General features: G+C 45.2%; 1 non-coding gene and 1 pseudogene across 1 annotated transcript; both read right to left on the reverse strand.

The window, feature by feature from the left end:
• Nucleotides 1-6946: 6946 nt before the first annotated feature.
• On the reverse strand, nt 6947-7850 carry LOC132654017 (sperm motility kinase-like; annotated as a pseudogene).
• Nucleotides 7851-19233: 11383 nt separating this feature from the next.
• On the reverse strand, nt 19234-19340 carry LOC132654475 (U6 spliceosomal RNA). Its single transcript, XR_009592116.1, has one exon. It is a non-coding gene; the product is annotated as a U6 spliceosomal RNA (small nuclear RNA).
• Nucleotides 19341-21517: the final 2177 nt, after the last annotated feature.

Below are 21517 nucleotides of genomic sequence, written 5' to 3' on the forward strand. Positions count from 1 at the left end.
GACATTTATGTGTGAAATATGTGAAGCTCAGTGAGTGGGTAATTCCTTTCCATATTTGATGCAAAAAGGGAAAATTAACTTTTTCTTTTAGAATAAGCAGTGAAATCCTTATAATACAGTCTCAGCAGAATCAGGGCGGAAAACACATGCTCAGCTACTGCCAGTGTCATTTTGCTCTGGGGTTTGTGGGGTTCAGGGTAGGGGCATAAAAACCTGGATGCTCTGCTAAGTCTGACTGAACACTGTTGGATGTGGGATTTGTGAACACAGCCCTAAGACTAGTTGGGAAAACCTCCCAGGATTAAACTGGTTCAGCCAAAGGCAGAGGGTGGTGGCTGTGGAGCAATAGGCTAAGACTATTGAACTCCTTTGGTTTTCCTGATGAGAGAAAATGGATCCCAAAGCCTTTGCAATGGCTTTGCAACCCTCCAGTGTGCAGACCACCATGGTTGCTGTTGGAGCCTTAAGGATTGCATTCTTGCTAAGAATCCTACAATGACTGTGTCCCCATTTTACAGATGGAAAACTGCGGCTTTTTGATGGTCATCGTTTTTTGTTTTTTGTTTTTCAAGACAGGGTTTCTCTGTGTAGCCCTGGCTGTTCTGTCGTTTACTCTGTATACCAGGCTGATCTCAAACTCAGACAGCCACCTTTCTCTGTCTCCCAAGTGAGAGATTAAAGACTTACACCACACACACACACACACACACACACACACACACACACACACACAAAAGCCAGGTGATCAAAAGACCATATAGTTCAGTTCAAAAATCGATTCAAAAATCAGAATTGTATGTAATCTTTATGGTATTGGTAGATTTCCCTGAATCTTAATATAATTGCTGGCTCTCAATATGTAGAATGAGTTGTTTGGCATATAGAAACTGCTGACTTTATTCCTAATGGTTTAGAATTAACTTTATTATTTATGCAACTGCAAAAGGCTTAACAAAAGTAGAAACCCTCCGTTACATATCACGCGGATTCAGTCTCATACAGGATTTCCAGGTCCATTGGTACAAGCAAATGAGGAAACTGATCAATTACAACACCTCAACATTTCATGAAAGACACAATGTTAAAAGTAAAAGTTAATTTTTTTTCTATAACTTGGGCAACAAGCAAGAAAATAATAAAAAATGTCCCACATGTCCTCTGTATAACCACACTCGACTGCGTGCTGGAAGTAAGCCTGGGGATACGAAAAAAGTGAAATATGGCAGATGGATGTGTTTCATTCTGCAGAATTTGGAAAACAAAGGTATGTACACCGTACCATAGGTGTATAACCAGGATTTCAACGGGCAACTGCTTTAAGTGCTGAAAAGGCTTATTGTGTAATTACACAGTTATTGGAAATAATGGAAATTTTGGGGATACCTTCACAAATTAAGACTAATAATGAACCTAAACATATATCTAGTAAGATGAAGCAATTCTTTCCCTATTATACTATAAATCTTTATACTATAAATGATTTATAAAACTTTATACTATAAATGATTTATAAAATCTTTATGCTATAAATGATTTATAAAACTTAATACTATAAATGTTTTATAAAATCTTTATACTATAGTATAAAATGATTTTTATATAACTTATTATAAAGGATAGTATAAGTATAAATTATATCATTTATACTATATATAGCATCATTTATACTATACTATCATTTATACTATATATAGTATCATTTGTACTACACTATCATTTGAATGATAGTATAATATAAAGGATAGTATAGTATAAATTATACCATTTATACTATATATAGTATCATTTATACTGTACTACCATTTATACTTTACTATCCTTTATAGTATACTAAAGTATAAATGATTTATAAATCACTTATACTATACTATAATTTATACTATACTATAATTTATTGTATACTATAGTATAAATGATTTATAAAACTTTATAGTATAAATTATGTAGAGATCATTTAAATTATCTTTATGCTATAGTGTAAATGATTTATAAATCTTTATAATAATATAAGTTATATAAAGATCATTTTATACTATAGTATAAAGATTTTATAAATCATTTGTAGTATAAAGTTTTATAAATCATTTATAGCATAAAGATTTTATAAATCATTTATAGTATAAAGTTTTATAAAATCATTAATAGTATAAAGATTTATAGTATAATAGGCAAAGAATTGCTTCATCTTACTAGATATATATATAGGTTCATTATCAGTCTTAATTTGTGAATGTATCCCCAAAATTTTCATTATTTTCATTATTTCCAATAACTGTGTAATTTACACAATCAGCCTTTTCAGCACTTAAAGCAGTTGCCCGTTGAAACCCTGGGTATACACCTATGGTATGGTGTACATACGTTTGTTTTCCAAATTGTGCAGGATGAAACATATCCATCTGCCATATTAAATGTCCATCCTATGGGCTTAGAGTTTCTCAAGAGTGTTTCGGTTGTGGAAGTACATTGGGGACATGCTGTTGAAGATAGAAGCTATCTTCAAGGACCTTTGTCCTACATTCAAGTTCAGGGAAGCGCCAGGATGGATGGACCATACATGGTCAATCACACAGACATCTGTGTGTCTCACGATGTGATACTTGTTGCCACAGTCTAGGGAGAAAGAACACAAGAGATGAAGTCTTACCACTGTGATACTAGGATGGAAAGATAAGGCTTCCCAGAACTCTCCCCAAAGGCTGTTGCAAGGCTGATTAACTGTGCAAGAATATGCAAAGGGCAGAGACTTGAAGAAATGGAAGCAGCCTTAAGATCTGTCCAGCTGGTACATACACGAGGTAGGGGCTTGAGGCTGCCATGACACAGGGACACAGTGGGTTGCTCCTCCAAGAGTCTCTAGTTAGACTTGTCAGGACACCTATCACACCCTCACAGTGTGGCATGTGGTGGTGAGTGTGGGATCCAATGTGAATGGTCGCCTTGAAGGAACAAGAATAGATATGCAAGAGGTGAGTAACTAGGGCAGAATTGGTGTCAAGAGAGGGCACAGCTACCACTGCAGTCACTCCAAGACTGAGTTTTCCAGGCTTTGTTCTGAGTTGGGTCTGAGGACTCAAGCAATGTAACCTGTGATGGGTTTGGCATGTGCGTGGGTGCGGGGCTCTTGCAAAAGGATGGCAGGAGGCTCCTTCTAAAGAATTCCCATCAGGCTGCTTGTAGGCCTCAATTCTCAACCTGGGAACCCATCTTGGGGCAGGTAGGAAAGGCAGACTGGAAACTATAGCACTAGGGAGAGATTAGTTACAAAGGACAGAAGGAAAAGTGAATAAAATGAAGTGAAGTAATGCACTCACCTGGTGCTGAGGGTGGCTCCAAGGACCCTTTCCATTGGAGTCATGTTCTTATATGAGGCGGCCTTTGTCTTAGCAGGTGGCAGGCAGCAGCAGCACAGATGTCTGAGGCCATTCATGATTGTCTTCTTCACCCGCTTCCAGCGTTGACGCTGGTTGTGGGGGGAAGCTGTGCCAGTGTCCTGAGGCTGGCCAGGTGTGATGTTATCCTTGGTCCCTTGCTGAGGGAGAGCTGTGCCAGCTTCCTGAGGCTGGCCAGGTGTGATGTCGTCCTCGGTCTCTTGCTGAGGGAGAGGTGTGCCAGCGTCCTGAGGCTGGCCAGGTATGATGTCGTCCTCGGTCTCTTGCTGAGTGAGACCTGTGCCAGCGTCCAGAGGCTGGCCAGGTGTGATGTCATCCTCGGTCCCTTGCTGAGGGAGAGCTGTGCCAGCTTCCTGAGGCTGGCCAGGTGTGGTGTCATCCTCGGTCTCTTGCTGAGGGAGACCTGTGCCAGGGTCCTGAGGCTGGCCAGGTGTGATGTCGTCCTCGGTCTCTTGCTGAGGGAGAGCTCTGCCAGCGTCCAGAGGCTGGCCAGGTGTGATGTCATCCTCGGTCCCTTGCGAAGGGAGAGATGTGCCAGCTTCCTGAGGCTGGCCAGGTGTCTTGTCATCCTCGGTCTCTTCCTGATGGAGACCTGTGCCAGCGTCTGGAGGCTGGCCAGGTGTGATGTCATCCTCGGTGTCTTACTGAGGGAGACCTGTACCAGCGTCCTGAGGCTGGCCAGGTGTGATGTCGTCCTCGGGCTCTTGCTGAGGAGAGCTCTGCCAGCTTCCTGAAGCTGGCCAGGTGTGGTGTTTTCCTGGGTCTCTTGCTGAGGGAGAGCTGTGCCAGCATCCTTAGGCTGGCCAGGTGTCGTGTTGTCGCCCTCGTTCTCTTCCTCCTTGGTCTCTTCAGTTATGATGGTATCCTCCTTGATCTCTTTTGTTGTGATGGTATCTCATATGTTGGTGTCTGGTATGATGGTGTTTCCCTCATTCTCTTCCTCCTTGGTTTCTTTAGTCATGGTTTCCTCCTTGATCTTTTTGTTCGTGATGTTGTCTCTTATGATGGTGTCTGGTATGATGGTGTTTGGTACGATGGGTGTCTGGTATGATGGTGTCCTTCTTGGTCAATTTTAGTGTGATGGTGTGCGGTAGGATGGTTTATTGGGGCAGGTGGGACAGGGAGATTGGAAACTATATCACTATGGGGAGAAGTTTTACTTTGTGGAAAAGATCATATTTCCTGCCAAGAAACAGGGAGTAAAGGACAATCACTACCCAGAGGGCAGTCTGTGATGTTTATGCAGGCTGGGGGAGAGAGCAAGGGATCAGTGTGCAACATAAAGCTTTAGGGCACCTGTGCACCTCAGCCCTTCCCCTCTGAGGAAGACCCAGTGGAAAACCAGCCCCTCCTGCCTGGGATTTTACCTGGACAGATCTGCACTGGGATAGGTCCTGTGCAGAATGCTCCTGTGACCACACTGGCTTCTGGACATCTGGCCTGGCTTCCCCGAGAGGCTTTTCACATCTCATCCAGGCTGATCCCCAACCCATGGCCCACAAGCCATGGAGATGGGGCCTGTCGTCTTTAGGACTTCAAAGCAAAAAGACACAGGTAAGTGACTCTTACTGACTTTGAAGCACACAGAACTTTCTGTGCTTGCCCTGCAGCACCAAAGTGCCCTACTGGTCTCTCAGCAATCTCTGCTGACTTTGCCATGCCCCACCTGCTCCTCTTCCTGCTTTATCAGCATATGTATACAATCTACTTCTTGCTTAACAAGCCTGAGGTCACATTACCGGGATTTCTATGGTATTGGTCTTTCTGAAGTGACAGAGGTTATTAAGATCACAGGTGTGCCACAGTGGGCAAATTATCATTAGTTACAAAGGACAGAAGGAAAAGTGAATAAAATGAAGTGAAGTAATGCACTCACCTGGTGCTGAGGGTGGCTCCAAGGTCCCTTTTCATTGGAGTCATGTTCTTACATGAGGCGGTCTTTGTCTTAGCAGGTGGCAGGCAGCAGCAGCACAGATGTCTGAGGCCGTTCATGATTGTCTTCTTCACCCGCTTCCAGCGTTGACGCCGGTTGCGGGGGGAAGCTGTGCCAGTGTCCTGAGGCTGGCCAGGTGTGATGTCGTCCTCAGTCTCATGCTGAGGGAGACCTGTGCCAGCATCCTGAGGCTGGCCAGGTGTGATGTCGTCCTTGGTCTCTTGCTGAGGGAGAGCTGTGCCAGCATCCTGAGGCTGGCCAGGTACGGTATTGTCCTCGGTCTCTTGCTGAGGGAGAGATGTGCCAGCGTCCTGAGGCTGGCCAGGTGTGATGTCGTCCACGGTCTCTTGCTGAGAGAGAGCTGTGCCAGCTTCCTGAGGCTGGCCAGGTGTGATGTCGTCCTCGGTCTCTTGCTGAGGGAGACCTGTGCCAGCGTCCAGAGGCTGGCCAGGTGTGATGCCATCCTCGGTCCCTTGCTGAGGGAGAGCTGTGCCAGCTTCCTGAGGCTGGCCAGGTGTGATGTCATCCTCGGTCTCTTGCTGAGGGAGACCTGTACCAGCGTCCTGAGGCTGGCCAAGTGTGATGTCGTCCTCGGTCTCTTGCTGAGGGAGACCTGTGCCAGCGTCCTGAGACTGGCCAGGTGTGATGTCGTCCTCAGTCTCATACTGAGGGAGAGCGGTGCCAGCGTCCTGAGGCTGGCCAGGTGTGATGTCATCCTCGGTCTCTTCCTGAGGGCGTGCTGTGCCAGCGTCCTGAGGCTGGCCAGGTGTGATGTTGTCGTCCTTGGTCTCTTCCTGTGGGGAAGCTATGCCAGCGTCCTGAGGCTGGCCAGCTGTGATGTTGTTCTCCTGGGTCTCTCCCTCCTCGGTCTCTTCCTCCTCCCTCACTTCAGGCATCGTGTCCTCCTTGATGATGTTCACTCTCAGGGCAATGATTGCTTCCTGAGCATCGATGTCTTCCTGTGTTAGAGTCTTTTCCTCTGCGACTATAGTCGACTCTATCTCTATGACTGTTGTCATCTCCGATAAATCCTCAGAGGAGGAGCTTGAGCTGTCCTCTTCCTCCAGGAAACTCCAGGATTCAGATTGGTGACTGTAGGACATGTGGCTCTCTAAGTCACTTGTACCCTCATTCTGGGATGTTCTAGAAGAGTTGGTGTATAGACCCAGAGATGGATGGTCACTATCAGTGTGGCTGTCACGTGATCCAACCTGTGAAAAATAAACATTCATTTCCAGGATGCTGCCCTTGATGGACTTAGCAATAGGACAGCCCAGGTGGAGAGGGTGTGTGTCTGGATGGCAGCATAGGGTGGCAGGCATGCTATGGCATCTGGCAAGTTTCCTGGAATAATGCTCCTCCTCTTTTTCCTGGCCCTTAGATGGCAAGGTAAAGGTATAGGGAACAGGTTCAGCTCTCCTTAGGGATCCAGGATAAGTGTAAGGCTCTGTCAGGCGGAGGACAGTGCCTGGCTGCCTGGTTTTCACAGGATTCACCTGGTTGTGGCCATAGTCTCCCGCAGGTGACTGGTTTTGCAATGTAAGATAAGTTGCCATCACCTCATCATATTTTTGGTCTCTCAGGGATTCAATGATTACTTCAGGCTTATAGCCCATGACTCTCATGGTCCCAACAATGCTAGGGCTCGGGGTGCCTGGGAGGCTAGGGGTGGAAGTAGGTGGTGAACGTGCCTCACTGGCCCTGATCATGGGGCGCCTCATGATGTCCTTGATGGTGGGCCTTCTTCCGGGATTGATTATCAGTAATTCCAAGATGACATTGAAAATGTCGATAGAAACATGCTTAGGAATGGTGAAGTTGCCTGAGGTGACCTCGTTCCTCATGCCTGCCACAGATTTGGCTTGGAAAGGGAAGTGCCCAGCCACCATGAGAAAGAGGAGAATCCCTAAACACCACATGTCGATGGGGTAAGCATCGTATTCCCCGGGTGCAAAGAGTTCTGGGGCACAATAGGGCAGAGTGCCACAGAAACCCTGCAGCTTCTGCCCAGGAGTTACTTTCACAGCGAGGCTAAAATCAATCAGCTTGGCATTCCCCCTGCAGTCCATAAGGATGTTGGTGGCTTTTATATCTCTATGGACAACTTGATTGTTATGACAGTAATTAACTGCATGCACCACCTGAGTAAATATCCTTTCAGCCTCGCACTCCGGTAGAGACCCCCGTTCCAGGATCCTCCGCAGCAGCTCTCCCTCTGAGGCATGCTCCATCACCAGGTAGGTGATCTCTTCCGTCTCGATCACGTGAAAAAGTTTGATAATATTGGGGTGGTTCATGGATTTCATAACGCTTATTTCACTGTTAAAAATCGAGTTGTACTTCTTCTTATTTCTAAGGAGTTTTACAGCCACACAGGTCACAGTGGGAACATGGAAGGCGAGTTTCACTTCAGAAAAATGTCCGTGTCCCAGAGTCCTCATCATTCTATAGTCGGTGTTGAAGGGGTCCTCCACAGAGGAGCAGGCCTCCATGTCCTGCTTCAGAGTCAGGCCCTCCTCCTTCATATGGCTAGAGCCAAAAAGTTCAATGAGAAAGTTGACAGACTTAAAATCAGGCCTAGGAGAGTATTTAGAGCTATGAATTCCTACATCCAAAAGACTAGGAAAGGAAGGAAGGAAGAGGTCAGACACATTTCAGACCACCTAACTGGGTACTTAAATGCTTAGATAGACAAGAATGAAGTATGTTCCAAAGCAGTGTAGAGCAAAATATGACAGATTGGTTTGACAGGAATCAACTGCAAACTGGCATAACCAACCAAAGGATTCTAGAAACTAAGAGCCACTGATAAGAAAGGACAGTCATCCCCTGACCCTGAGCTCACCTGTACTGGAAGAGAGCAGGCACGAATAAAATTAGATGCGAGAGAAGTATATAGAACAACAGACACCTCCCAAGCCCAGCGGTGTCCGTGCGGGGCAGCCAGCCCCTGAGTCCAGGTACAACTAGCTCTGCAAAGGACCTACCGAAATTTGGTTCTTAGGATCCAGGTCAGGTGGCTCACAATTACTCCGAACCCAGCTCTAGGAGATCCTACACCACGGGCCTCTGAGGGCATCCATACACATGTTCACATGCCCACACGCAAGTGCACTCTCTGCTACTACACATCAATTACATGGTGATAATGTCTATCTAGATAATGCTACAGGCAGTTATGATCTCCCACAGAAGAGCTGTACATCAAACCTAGTTCCAAGAGTACATGCTCTTGAAATGGTGGGCCAGCTCTCCAGATTACCCCATTCGCAAAAATCTTTACTTTAAAACAAAGAGGGTCCCTTACATGAATTGGAGGAGACTTTCTGTGTATAAAATAAACATAATAAAATGTTCTCAGATAGAAAACAGAATGAACTTACTATGATCGTTCAAAATCTTCAAAAATCCAGGAATGTCTTGTCACGGTGCAGAAATCCAGTTACTCTCTATTTTGCTCTGTAAGACAAGAGGAGTGGAGAATGGTGTGAGTGTGTGAGGGAGGGAATAGAAAGAGAGTTTATGTTTATTAAACAAACATAATAAAATATTGTAGGTTAGAGAACAGAAGGCACTTACTATATGGTGGTCAAAACAGCTTCTAAAATGCGAGTATAGTCTGTCATGGGCACAGAAGTCCAGTTGCTCTCCAACCAAGAGCTTCTGCTCTGTAAGACAACAAGCAGGCTCAGCCAGAGCCTTACGTGGATAGGTGTCACAATGGCTCCTTGTGGTGTCAGAGCAAGGAATGGACAAGTGGTCACTAAGCACATCCCCATGGTTCCCTCACATTCTATCCTCAGGGACGGGAAAGCTGGTCTAGGGCAGTGGGGCAGTAGGAGCCTGAGGAAGCTTGTTACACTCCAGTGTCTGTCCACAGTGATGCCCAGAGGCCCACCTGTTCCTGCTAGGCCCACTGTCCAAGGTCCACAGTTTGCCCCAGGTGGTGCCACCTGCTTGGAACAATGTTCAAACACTTGATTCTTTGTGGGACTTTTGGCACCCAAACCTTAAGGAGGACACACACACACACACACACACACACACACACACTCTACATCTAGACATGACACAACTAGCTGTGCCCTGACTGAGATTCCTTCAAGGGTCAGCTGATGGAACTTAGACAAGAGGTTGGGGTGAAAGTCAGGAAAGTCTCATAAAGGATAAACACTCGGCAGTTGGAAAAGCTAGAAAAGTGGAGGCAGGAGGATCAGTTCAAGTCCTCTTTGGCCACACAGGGATGCTGAGGCCAGCCTGTGCTACAGGAGACCCTGCCTCACCAAATACAAAAGCAATAGCAAAGAGAAGATGAGGAAGGACTGCTTTTGTTTTCTGCATGACCTAGGTTCCCAACTGCTTCAAAAGTTCAAGGTTGCTGTTACACGCGGGGCCTAGCCACAAGTGCTTGTGACAACAACGCTTGAGGGTGCAGGGCTGATCAGCCATTTCCATGCTCCTGAAGCTAGGCTGCTGTCACCTCCCACCAAAAGTCATCAGTTTTTACACATTAAGTGGACCTCACAGCACCCACCCAAGCTGCGGGACATACGCCAGAGAAACTGGGTGGAAGTTTACAGGAGGTCAACAAGGATGTTCACTCTTCAGAGAATATGAATCACTCACTTGAGCACTGGATAGCAAGTCTCCTCAACTAAACCATCACACAATGAAAGGGAGACACAGGTACCATTCAGCAAAGGGCACCAAAGCGCAACTTGCCAGTTCTGTAATCAGATATCAGATTTTTGGAAGTCACAGACCATAGACCCTCCTCTCATCACCAATACCTTGGCAAAACAGAAAGGAACCTGAAGGGCTTTGTTGCTGGACCATGGAGGTTCTGTTACCCACTGCCTTTCCCCAAACATGAACAGATTAAGGTTGGAGGAAGGAGTTTTATCCAAGCCTAGACTTGGAAATTTGGGTAGATTGCCCTTGACAATAAAAAGTCCCCTGCTTCTCCAAAAAGACAGGTGCTTATTTTGGGGCTTGGGGTCTGTGCAGTGCTGGGCAGATAATTCCAGCACTAGGTGGTTTTTGTTCCTGAATATGTTCTTTGACCTGTAGGACCAGCAGAACTCAAGAGCACAGGCTCAACCCTTTGCTTCAAAATCATTATTGCCCTCCCCTCCGGTGCCTGATAACACCTTAGCTCGGTGCCATAATCGCCCTCCTTAAGACAGAAGATAACCCATGAACATAAAGCTGCAGGCAGAGAGAAGGACAGAAGTAGGCTGGAGGGATAGGGCATGGCAAGTCTCACCAAGGAAAGTCCCATTTTTCCTCAAAGAACAAGCTCCTTTTAGACTTACACTTATTCTATCCCTGAATTCCTTTTCAGCTGCCCTGTTCCACAATCAGCATCACAAGATCTGAGCTGACGCTTGTCTCTAGCTCCTTTGTTGGACTCATGCCTCTTGACCTGCCAGGAAGATCCTGAGATAACCAGCTAGGAGGAGACTTTGTGCTAGAGCCCAGAGACACATTGGTGTCCTTCCTTAAGAGACCATCCCGTGTGTTCATCAGTCCTCTGGACAGGAGTCCATGGCACTTGGCCCGTACTTGTACTTGGGAAGCAAGGTGCTGAACAGCAAAGGGAAAGAGTGAGGGGCTTGGAAGGGGTGGGCAGTAGGCAGTGTCATCAGGGGAATGTATTCAAAGTTCTCCATGTACATGTATGGAAGTGTCACTGGGTGATCGATCACTCGTGTTGTGTAGTTGATATAAATACTGTGATAGCGAGACACAATCAAAGTGAACATGAGATAGATGAAGAATATAATGGTAAGCATAATCATGCCTGAAACCAATGAATGAATAAATAGAGGCGATTGCCACAAAACTGACAGTGTTAGAGGGAAACTCAATCTGCTGAGGGTCAACAGGTCTGGTTGTCCTAGGGGAGCTGGCCAATGCTGTGATTCACCAACTCTCAAACCATTCAATCTAGCAACCAATGGCTGCCACACTTGATGGGACCAAACCCTGTCCCAGTGAGTTCTCTATGTGGCCAGGTTCCACCATTCCTCACAAGGACTCTGTGATGTCAGAGCAAGGAACGACCTAGCCATGCCTGGGCACCAACCACACCGATTCCCCAGTTTCTGCCTGCAAGGACAGGGAAGGCACGGTAGTAGGAAAGGCAGGTAGCTGAAGGAGTAGGGACCTGAGCCAGCCAGCCAGTTCTGTCCAGTTTTCCCTTGGTGCCAGTGACCCTCTTCCTCCTGTAAGACCCTACTTCCCCACACAATGCCACATGCCGGGGCCCAGTGTTCAAACACGTGACTCTTTGTGGTACATTTGCCGTCTCAAGGAGCAGGCTCCAGATGGTTGTCCTCAGGTGCGCTGTGGACACTGATGCCCATCCTTTAGGGCACAGGTAGCATGCTTCCCTTTTCCCCTGCTCCCTGGCACTCTAGCGGCTCTCTGCATACAAAGCTCAGCACATACACACTCATCAAGGACATCAGTTCCTTTCTCATTCAACTCAGGTGAACGAAAAATGGAGAGTGGCCTTGGGCTGAGGTTAGGATGCTGTGGTGGCTAATCACTGTTGTCAAAATGAGTACACCAAGAATTAACTGAGAGGGTGGCTCTCAGGAGTCTATGGGGTGACCATACCTGAGACTCCTATCAGCAGGGGATATGGAGCCTGATGTGGCCCCCTCCTGCAGCCATGCAGGACTTCCAGTCAAGGGGGCCAGTGGAGGGAACTCACCCACCCACAAAGCCTTCAACCCAAAGTGTGCCCCGCCTACAGGAAGTGCAGGATTAAACAGGGAGCCGAGATGGAGGGAACTGGCAACCAATGACTGACCCCACTTGAGACCGACCCTAGGGGAGAGAGAGGCAACTGTTGACTCCACTAATAATACTGTGCTCTGCTTGCAGATGGGAGCCTAGCATAACTGTCTTCTGAGAGGCTTCATCCAGCAGTGAATGGAAACAAATGCATAGACCCACATCTAAACACTAGATGGAGTTTGGGGAATCTTGTGGAAGCGTGGGAGGAAGGAGTGAGGGAGCTGGAGGGGTCAAGGATACCACGAGAAGACCCACAGAGTCAACTAAACCAGGTCCATGGGGGCTCACAGAGACTGAATCACCAACCAAAGGGGGATGTCTGGGCTGGACCTTGGCCCCCTACACATATGTAGCAGAGGTGCAGATTCTCCTTCATGTTGGTGCCCTAACAACGGGTGCCCTAACAAGGGCTGTCTCTTCCTCTGTTGCCTGCATTTGGATCCCTTTGCCCTAGCTGCTCTGCCTTGTCTGGTGTCAGTGGGAGAGGATGCATGCAGTCCTTTGGGCAACTTGATGTGCCAGGGTGAGCTGGTGCCCATGGGGGACCTCCCTTTCTCTGAGGAGAATGGGAGTGGGGAATGGTGTGAGGGCATGTGAGGGAGGGAATAGGAGGACAGTTTATGAATATGAAACTTACTTTACGGTAGTCTGAAATCTTCAAAAATCCAGGAATGTCTTGTCACGGGTGCAGAAGTCCAGTTACTCTCTAACAAGAACTTCTGCTCTGTAAGACAAGAGGAGTGGAGAATGGTGTGAGTGTGTGAGGGAGGGAATAGAAGGAGAGTATATGTTTATTAAACAAACATAATAAAATATTGTAGGTTAGAGAACAGAAGGCACTTACTATATGGTCGTCAAAACAGCTTCTAAAATGCGAGTATAGTCTGTCACGGGGACAGAAGTCCAGTTGCTCTCCAACCAAGAGCTTCTGTTCTGTAAGACAAGAAGCAGGCTCAGCCAGAGCCTTAAGTGGATAGGTGTCACAATGGCTCCTTGTGATGTCAGAGCAAGGAATGGACCAGTTCCCTCACATTCTGTCCTCAGGGACAGGAAAGCTGGTCTAGGGCAGTGGGGCAGTAGGGGCCTGAGAAAGCTTGTTACACTCCAGTGTCTGTCCACAGTGATGCCCAGAGGCCCACCTCTTCCTGCTAGGCCCACTGCCTAAGGTCCACAGTTTGCCCCACGTGGTGCCACCTGCTTGGAACAATGTTCAAACACTTGATTCTTTGTGGGACTTTTGACACGCAAACCTTAAGGAGGAAACACACACACACACACACACACACACACAAACACACTCTACATCTAGACATGACACAACTAGCTGTGCCCTGACTGAGAGTCCTTCAAGGATCAGCTGATGGAACTTAGACAAGAGGTTGGGGTGAAAGTCAGGAAAGTCTCATAAAGGATAAACACTTGGCAGTTGGAAAAGCTAGAAAAGTGGAGGCAGGAGGATCAGTTCAAGTCCTCTTTGGCCACACAGGGATGCTGAGGCCAGCCTGTGCTACAGGAGACCCTGCCTCACCAAATACAAAAGCAATAGCAAAGAGAAGATGAGGAAGGACTGCTTTTGTTTTCTGCATGACCTAGGTTCCCAACTGCTTCAAAAGTTCAAGGTTGCTGTTACACACAGGGCCTAGCCAAAAGTGCTTGTGACAACAACCCTTGAGGGTGGAGGGCTGATCAGCCATTTCCATGCTCCTGAAGCTAGGCTGCTGTCACCTCCCACCAAAAGTCATCAGTTTTTCACATTAAGTGGACCTCACAGCACCCACCCAAGCAGCGGGACATACGCCAGAGAAACTGGGTGGAAGTTTACAGGAGGTCAACAAGGATGTTCATTCTTCAGCGAACATGCATCACTAACTTGAGCACTGGATAGCAAGTCTACTCAACTAAACCATCACACAATGAAAGGGAGACACAGGTACCGTTCAGCAAAGGGCAACAAAGTGCAACTTGCCATTTCTGTAATCAGATATCAGATTTTTGGAAGTCACAGACCATAGACCCTCCTCTCATCACCAATACCTTGGCAAAACAGAAAGGAACCTGAAGGGCTTTGTTGCTGGACCATGAAGGTTCTGTTACCCACTGCCTTTCCCCAAACATGAACAGATTAAGGTTGGAGGAAGGAGTTTTATCCAAGCCTAGACTTGGAAATTTGGGTAGATTGCCCTTGACAATAAAAAGTCCCCTGCTTTTCCAAAAAGACAGGTGCTTATTTTGGGGCTTGGGGTCTGTGCAGTGCTGGGCAGATAATTCCAGCACTAGGTGGTTTTTGTTCCTGAATATGTTCTTTGACCTGTAGGACCAGCAGAACTCTAGAGCACAGGCTCGACTCTTTGCTTCAAAATCATTATTGCCCTCCCCTCTGGTGCCTGATAACACCCTAGCTTGGTGCCATAATCGACCTCCTTAAAACAGAAGATAACCCATGAATGTACAGCTGCAGGCAGAGAGAAGGACAGAAGTAGGCTGGAGGGACAGGGCATGGCAAGTCTCACCAAGGAAAGTCCCATCCTTCCTCAAAGAACAAGCTCCTTTTAGACTTACACTTATTCTATCCCTGAATTCCTTTTCAGCTGCCCTGTTCCACAATCAGCATCACAAGATCTGAGCTGACGCTTATCTCTAGCCCCTTTGTTGGACTCATGCCTCTTGACCTGCCAGGAAGATCCTGAGATAACCAGCTAGGAGGAGACTTTGTGCTAGAGCCCAGAGACACATTGGTGTCCTTCCTTAAGAGACCATCCCGTGTGTCCATCAGTCCTCTGGACAGGAGTCTACGGCACTTGGCCCGTACTTGTACTTGGGAAGCAAGGTGCTGAACAGCAAAGGGAAAGAGTGAGGGGCTTGGAAGGGGTGGGCAGTAGGCAGTGTCATCAGGGGAATGTATTCAAAGTTCTCCATGTACATGTATGGAAGTGTCACTGGGCGATCGATCACTCGTGTTGTGTAGTTGATATAAATACTGTGATAGCGAGATACAATCAAAGTGAGCATGAGATAGATGAAGAATATAATGGTAAGCATAATCATGCCTGAAACCAATGAATGAATAAATAGAGGCAATTGCCACAAAACTGACAGTGTTAGAGGGAAACTCAATCTGCTGAGGGTCAACAGGTCTGGTTGACCTAGGGGAGCTGGCCAATGCTGTGATTCACCAACTCTCAAACCATTCAGTCTAGCAACCAATGGCTGCCACACTTGATGGGACCAAACCCAGTCCCAGTGAGTTCTCTATGTGGCCAGGTTCCACCATTCCTCACAAGGACTCTTTATGATGTCAGAGCAAGGAATGACCTAGCCATGCTTGGGCACCAACCACACTGATTCCCCCAGTTTCTGCCCATAAGGACAGGGAAGGCATGGTAGCCGGAAAGGCAGGTAGCTAAAGGAGTAGGGACCTGAGCCAGCCAGTCAGTTCTGTCCAGTTTTCCCTTGGTGCCAGTGACCCTCTTCCTCCTGTAAGAGCCCAGTTTATGTGCAAATATGAGAAGCTCAGTGAGTGGGTAATTCCTTTCCATATTTGATGCAAAAATGGAAAATTAACTTGTTCTTTAAAATAAGCAGTGAAATCCTAATAACACAGTCTCAGTGGAATCAGGGAGGAAAACGCATGCTCAGCTACTGCCAGTGTCATTTTGCTCTGGGGTTTGTGGGGTTCAGGGTAGGGGCAGGAAAACCAGGGTGCTCTGCTAAGTCCAACTGAACACTATTGGGTGTGGGATTTGTGAACACAGCCCTAAGACTAGTTGGGAAAACCTCCCAGGATTAAACTGGTTCACCCGAAGTCAGAGGGTGGTGGCTGTGAAGCAATAGGCTAAGACTATTGAACTCCTTTGGTTTTCCTGATGAGAGAAAATGGATCCCAAAGCCTTTGCAATGGCTTTGCAACCCTCCAGGGTGCTGACCACCATGATTGATATTGGAGCCTTAAGGATTGCATTCTTGCTAAGAATCCTACAATGACTGTGTCTCCATTTTACAGATGGAAAACTGCGGCTTTTTGATGGTCACCGTTTTTTGTTTTCTTGTTTTTCAAGACAGGCTTTCTCTGTGTAGCCCTGGCTGTCCTGTCGTTTACTCTGTATACCAGGCTGATCTCAAACTCAGAGAGCCACCTTTCTCTGTCTCCCAAGTGAGAGATTAAAGATTTACAACACAGACACACACACACACACACACACACACACACACACACACACACACATAAAAGCCAGGTGATCAAAAGACCACATAGTTCAGTTCAAAAATCGATTCAAAAATCAAAATTGTATGTAATCCTTATGGTATTAGTAGATTTCCCTGAATCTTAATATAATTGCTGGCTCTCAATATGTAGAATGAGTTGTTTGTCATATAGAAACTGCTGACTTTATTCCTGATGGTTTAGAATTAACTTTATTATTCATGCAACTGCAAAAGGCTTAACAAAAGTAGAAACCCTCCGTTATATATCACGCAGATTCGGTCTCATACAGGCTTTCCAGGTCCATTGGTACAAGCAAATGAGGAAACTGATCAATTACAACACCTCAACATTTCATGAAAGACACGATGTTAAAAGTAAAAGATAATTTTTTTTTTCTATAACTTGGGCAACAAGCAAAGAAATAATAAAAAATGTCCCACATGTCCTCTGTATAACCACACTCGACTGCATGCTGGAAGTAAGCCTAGGGATACGAAAAAAGTGAAATATGGCAGATGGATGTGTTTCATTCTGCACAATTTGGAAAACAAAGGTATGTACACCGTACCATAGGTGTATACCCAGGGTTTCAAAGGGCAACTGCTTTAAGTGCTGAAAAGGCTTATTGTGTAATTACACAGTTATTGGAAATAATGGAAATTTTGGGGATACCTTCACAAATTAAGACTGATAATGAACCTACATATATATCTAGTAAGATGAAGCAATTCGTTGCCTATTATACTATAAATCTTTATACTATAAATGATTTATAAAACTTTATACTATAAATGTTTTATAAAATCTTTATACTATAGTATAAAATGATCTTTATATAACTTATACTATTATAAAGATTTATAAATCATTTATACTATAGTATAAAGATCATTTAAATGATCCCTATATAATTTATACTATAAAGATTTATAAATCATTTATACTATAGTATACTCTAAATGATAGTATATAGTATAAATGATATCATTTATACTATATAGTATCATTAATACTATACTCCCATTTATACTTTACTTATATTACAATTTATAGTATAAGTATAAATTATATCATTTATACTATATATAGTATCATTTATACTATACTATCATTTATACTATATATAGTATCATTTGTACTCTACTATCATTTAAATGATCGTATAATATAAAGGATAGTATAGTATAAATTATACCATGTATACTATGTATAGTATCATTTATACTATACTATCATTTATAGTATATATAGTATCATTTATACTATACTATCATTTATACTATATATAGCATCATTTATACTATACTACCATTTATACTTTACTATCCTTTATAGTATACTAAAGTATAAATGATTTATAAATCACTTATACTATACTATAATTTATCCTATACTATCATTTATTGTATACTATAGTATAAATGATTTATAAATCTTTATATTATAAATTATATAGAGGTCATTTAAATGATCTTTATACTATAGTGTAAATGATTTATAAATCTTTATAATAATATAAGTTATATAAAGATCATTTTATATTATAGTATAAAGATTTTATAAATCATTTATACTATACAGTCTAGGGAGAAAGAACACAAGAGATGAAGACTTACCACTGTGATACTAGGATGGAAAGATAAGGCTTCCCAGAACTCTCCCCAAAGGCTGTGCAAGGCTGATTAACTGTGCAAGAATATGCAAAGGGCAGAGACTTGAAGAAATGGAAGCAGCCTTAAGATCTGTCCAGCTGGTACATACACGAGGTAGGGGCTTGAGGCTGCCATCACACAGGGACACAGTGGGTTGCTCCTCCAAGAGTCTCTAGTTAGACTTGTCAGGACACCTATCATACCCTCACAGTGTGGCATGTGGTGGTGAGTGTGGGATCCAATGTGAATGGTCGCCTTGAAGGAACAAGAATAGATATGCAAGAGGTGAGTAACTAGGGCAGAATTGGTGTCAAGAGAGGGCACAGCTACCACTGCAGTCACTCTAAGACTGAGTTTTCCAGGCTTTGTTCTGAGTTGGGTCTGAGGACTCAAGCAATGTAACCTGTGATGGATTTGGCATGTGTGTGGGTGCGGGGCTCTTGCAAAAGGATGGCAGGAGGCTCTTTCTAAAGAATTCCTATCAGGCTACTTGTAGGCCTCAGTTCTCAACATGGGAACCCATCTTGGGGCAGGTAGAATAGGCAGACTGGAAACTATAGCACTAGGGAGAGATTAGTTACAAAGGACAGAAGGAAAAGTGAATAAAATGAAGTGAAGTAATGCACTTACCTGGTGCTGAGGGTGGCTCCAAGGTCCCTTTTCATTGGAGTCATGTTCTTACATGAGGCGGCCTTTGTCTTAGCAGGTGGCAGGCAGCAGCAGCACAGATGTATGAGGCCGTTCATGATTGTCTTCTTCACCCGCTTCCAGCGTTGACGCTGGTTGTGGGGGGAAGCTGTGCCAGTGTCCTGAGGCTGGCCAAGTGTGATGTTGTCCTCGGTCTCTTTTTGAGGGAGAGCTGTGCCAGCGTCCTGAGGCTGGCCAGGCCTGATGTTGTCGCCCTCGTTCTCTTCCTCCTTGGTCTCTTCAGTTATGATGGTATCCTCCTTGATCTCTTTTGTTGTGATGGTATCTTGTATGATGGTGTCTGGTATGATGGTGTTTCCCTCGTTCTCTTCCTCCTTGGTCTCTTCAGTCATGGTGTCCTCCTTGATCTCTTTTGTCGTGATGGTGTCTCATATGATGGTGTCTGGTATGATGGTGTTTGGTACGATGGTGTCTGGTATGATGGTGTCCTCCTTGGTCAATTTTAGTGTGATGGTGTGTGGTAGCATGGTTTATTGGGGCAGGTGGGACAGGGAGATTGGAAACTATATCACTATGGGGAGAAGTTTTTTTTTTTTTTTAAATATGGAACACTTCACGAATTTGCATGTCATCCTTGCGCAGGGGCCATGCTAATCTTCTCTGTATCGTTCCAATTTTAGTATATGTGCTGCCGAAACAAACACGAGAAGTTTTACTTTGTGGAAAAGATCATATTTCATGCCAAGAAACGGGGAGTAAAGGACAATCACTACCCAGAGGGCAGTCTGTGATGTTTATGCAGGCTGGGTGAGAGAGCAAGGGATCAGTGTGCCACATGAAGCTTTAGGGCACCTCTGCACCTCAGCCCTTCCCCTCCCCTCAGTGCTGGAGGCTACAAGAACTCACACCCTGCATGGCTTTTACATAGCTGTTGAAGATTCAAATTCAGTCTTTATGCTTCTGCAGAAAGCACTGTTACCTCACCCCTACCCAGCCTAGACCCCTCCACCCCTCCAGCCTCTCATTTGTTTTCAGAAGATTACTGTGTTTTCTTCTCGTTCTGAATGGTCATTCTACACCAATTAAGAATTCTCCACTGTGCCATTCCTCAACCCCTGGCAAACACCATTGCATTTTCCTTTCTTGAAAAATTACAGTACAGTACTCTCAGTTCCACTCCTAGATATACAGAAGCTTGTCATTCTGTGACTGACATGTCACGGGAAGTATGTGTTCCTCTGTGGTGGACCTACACCTACAGGTAGCTTTCCTTCCTGTTTAAGCTGAGTAATAGTCCATGATATATAAAGGCCACATGTGGTTGGTACATTCATCTGCTTACGGACAGAGAGTTATTTCCATCGTGGCTGTGGTTAAGTGCTGTTAATATAAACAAGCAAGCATCTGAGACTTTGAATCAATTATTTTTCCATAACTATGAAAGAACTGTTGATGAATGATATGCGATTTTGTGATAATGCATCCATATTTAATTAGGTAAAATACAAAGTGTTAAGGTGATTGGCTTATTAAAAAGTGCTACACAGTGTAGCTTATTGATAAGTGCACAGAGCACCCTAATCTGTGATGTGTAACAGGTGGCCCCTGCTGACACCAAGCAGAAATGCGCATGAAGACATTTGGCTCAAATTTCCACAGGTGTTGTAACCCACATTTCAATGGAAGCAGTTTAACAAAGCAGGAGTCATTTGTTCAGTTTTCTAGAGGAGCATGAACACTAGCCTGGGATTCACCATCTGTCAGTGAGCATCTGTCAGTTGGCTCCTTAAGTGAACTCGTCTTTCCCTCACTAGGTAAGCATTTGCTGTCCTCCCCACCAAGGATCGTAAGAAGCAAACAATTCGTTTCTCAGAGCCAATTAACAGCAAGGAGCTGACGGTGGTGTAGCCATTGGAGACCATCATGCGGATACTGTGGTGGACTGGGTCACTGTCCTGCATCAGTCTTGAGGCAGATATGATGCAGTCCAAACAGTACATCAGGACGAAGAAGTTCATGATCAGCAGGATGGTCCTGGTGGCCCATTGCAGTGGGGACACTTTTGCAGAAAGGCTGGTTCTGTGAAGGCCCCGAGCCTGTTTCTTGTGTCTGCACAAGAGAGCCACCATGTTCCCACTGCAGAGGGCCATGAGACCTAGAAAAGACACATCTCGAAATATCCTCAGTATGGAAAATAAGGGTCTGCTGCTATACTCCATAGGTAAAATAATGCAAGATTCTGTGACAAATATGAGACCATGTGAGGTGACATTGTACTCAGCAACATAGGAGAAGGAGAAGTGAGCACCACAGGACATGTAAAGGCCCATAGCACAGGAAGGGGGCACAGGCTCTGCTGTGGGGATTTAGGTTTGAATTTTGCCAGACAGGTGCTTCTGGGACTGAGGATGATGGCCTGAAGGATGCTCAGCAGGCAAGTGACACAAAGAGAGAGGCCCCTCAAAAGCCTGTGCAAGTGGAACAGGGAGTTACACTTGATGTCATTCTACATATTCTGAGATGCAAGAATGTCAGCAGCTGCGAACCCAATGACTGTTAGCATCCCAAGGTGTATGAGGGCCAAGAGACTGATGAGTGGGTCAATGATCCGGAGCCTGCTTTCAACAAGGAACTCAAAAAGGTGGAAGAGGAAGAGGATAATGTTGAAGGAGATCCCAATGCCTACCTCAGAGAAAAATGTATAATGTGTCAACAACTCCATAAAGGGTCTTGATTCTTCTCATTGTATGAGACAAGGAAATAGAGTAAACATTTGAGAAGAAAGGCAAGAGAAATTATTCATCACAAACAGTAACAGCAACATTGATACCAAACACTATTGCCTTTAGGAATATTGGTGGGCCCAGCCCAATACACCCCT

The sequence above is a fragment of the Meriones unguiculatus genome, chromosome 5 (genome assembly GCF_030254825.1).
Source record: "Meriones unguiculatus strain TT.TT164.6M chromosome 5, Bangor_MerUng_6.1, whole genome shotgun sequence".
Taxonomy (NCBI): domain Eukaryota; kingdom Metazoa; phylum Chordata; class Mammalia; order Rodentia; family Muridae; genus Meriones; species Meriones unguiculatus.